The sequence below is a fragment of the Etheostoma spectabile genome, chromosome 17 (genome assembly GCF_008692095.1).
Source record: "Etheostoma spectabile isolate EspeVRDwgs_2016 chromosome 17, UIUC_Espe_1.0, whole genome shotgun sequence".
Lineage (NCBI taxonomy): Eukaryota > Metazoa > Chordata > Actinopteri > Perciformes > Percidae > Etheostoma > Etheostoma spectabile.
Window position 1 is genome coordinate 16541944 of NC_045749.1, and position 2500 is coordinate 16544443.

A 2500-nucleotide genomic window follows, 5' to 3' on the forward strand; every position below is an offset into this window, starting at 1 on the left:
ACACACACACACACACACACACACACACAAAAACAATTACAGCATAAGTAGCCCTTTTGAGCTCAGACAGGTGGGGAAATTGGTCATCTTTTAATAGGAAACACTGTTGATTCACCAGTGACTAACAGACACGCCATTATTTTTATTTCATCATGTTAGCTGTGAGGCAACGGGAGGCAGGAAGCAGAGTTTGCTGTCCTGCTAAGAGCGACACAGATCCAACTCCATGTGCTTTCTCATAAAGCCTTTCACACGTTTGCCTTGAAAGTTCTTGCTTGTATATTTCGATAATCTGTGCACCTATGCCGGCTCCACATGCCTTTGCAGCCTGTTCCTTTGTACTCACCATGGTGACTCTCTAACTAACAGACTTCCTATCTCACACAGACAGGCACACACATAACTCTTCAGGCGCTCTTTGATTCTTTCTCACCTTTTTCTGCTCTTTACGTTTTCTTTCCCCTCTTACAAGTAAATATGTTTTTTTTTGCAAGACCAATAAAAACGTCCGATATTTGAGACTTACACTTATTTTCAAGACATATGTCTTGAAAATTAACAGTTTGCTAGTTAAACATTTGAAGCTTTATCTTGAAGAACCACTGCTACATCACAAAATGTCCTCATAGTGAAGTTTCTGCATTCTTTTGTTAAATAAACTCAGGTAATCAGATAGCGAGCGCTCCTGGTGGTGCTGTACAGAGGAGTTAATAGTTTGTCAATACACAACTCCATCTACATAACTCCTTATGAGCAATAAAGTTATATTTTTACTAGTACATATAAAATAAGACCGCTTTCGGAGGTTTTGTTTTCACTTATGATTGTGCTATGCTAACTAGCATCCTTCTCTTGAGTGGGCACTATGCTAGACTAACACGTCATGAAAAACTTGTTTTGTTGGACAAAGGTTAAATTGTTGACTTCCCAGCATTAATTGTGGACACAAGAGGACACAAAAACCTGTTGTCCTATGACAAAAATAATCTTAACCAAATATTGTCAACTAAGAATCACATACGATGCCTAATCTATATATTTGTTTGGACTTTGTGAGGTGCAATTTGTTGGAAGTTCATCACAACAGTGGACATATCACACCGTTGATTGGTTCTAACATGTCAATGAGGGTGTCTGCAGAGTGGCAATTTTCTTGGGAGTGTGAAGCATCCTCTGTTTCATCGAGATTAGAGTGTGAATATGTAATTGATCGTGCAAGGTGCGTGTGCAAGGGAATGCAAGTGAGCAAGAAAGATGCAATCTGTGTAAGCCAGTGACAGAAAGAGGGATATAAAAGATGTGTGTGTGCGCACAAAAGACAGAGAGAGAGAGAGAGAGCGAGAGAGAGAGAAAAAGAGAGAGATAGAGAGAGAGGAAACAAGATTGGCAGAGGGGGAAGGCATGGTGTGTGATGGAGATGCAGAGTGACAGAAATGCTTCGCATGTCCATCCAGCTTGTCCGGGTGGCAGGAGGAGAGAGAGCAAGCCTGAGGACGTGATAACACACATACACACACACACACACCGCAAATGCAGAGGTTTGCAAGACCTCATTTACAGATCTGCCTGCAAATAGAGTGTTATCCCACAATGTTAGCTGCAAGGTGTGTTACTATACAAGCCTCTAATTGTAAATAAAGTGTGACCTGCCCTTTTCTTGAAGGGCTCACCTTTTTTTTTCCTACAATCTCTTGGTGGTTGGATATAATGACACTTAATCAGCCCTGTTGGAGGGTATGCCAGGGGGGAAACACACACACACACACGTTATCTAACTGCAGAGTTCCAGACAGTAAATAACGTTCAATGATAGAGTGACAGTCAGCAATGTTTTTTACTGATAACTGGGTAAATACTGCATAATTTTGTGGCTGTTTCACATGGACCCACACAACATTCAAACTGTGTGTGTGAAAGGTAGGGCGGGTGTGTTCGTTACAGACTATGGATTAAATATACCCACTGTGTATGCAAGGGACAGCCTACTCTTAGGGATATTCTGTGACTGTGTTTTTGAATGTGTGGGTGAGTGTGACTGCGAAAGTGGGAGCACTAAGAGGATTTGCTCTTGTGTTGTAGCTGTGATCCCACTGCTGTACTGGTGCACTTGAATAGACTGGGGGGGAGAAAAGAGAAGGGGGGGGGGGGGGATATCACAGCTAGGGGGCGCCAACCGCCCATGGAGCTCATTAATCATTGCCCATCAAAAAGTGGCCCGGTGCTGTTTGTGTGTGCCCCGACGACCACCTACTGCATGGGAACACAGGCGTACACAAGCAGCACTATCAATCACTATCGGAGGAGGAGAGAAAGAGGGCGAGAGAGGGGTGAGGAGAAAAGGAGAGGGTGGAAGGAAAGGAGGGAGAGGAGACAGATTGGGTGAGACAATGTTGTTTTCCTATTATCTTCTCAAAATTACAGACCAATGTCAAAAATATTACTTGGAGGTCAAACTCATATGGTAGAATGTGCGTGTGTGTGTAGACATAACTGTGTGTGT

At 42.9% G+C, this 2500-nt stretch overlaps 1 protein-coding gene across 4 annotated transcripts in view; it reads right to left on the minus strand.

Moving 5' to 3' along the window:
• unc5b (unc-5 netrin receptor B) overlaps positions 1-2500 on the minus strand; it is a 48739-nt gene that overhangs the window by 22559 nt on the left and 23680 nt on the right. The window lies entirely within an intron of this gene.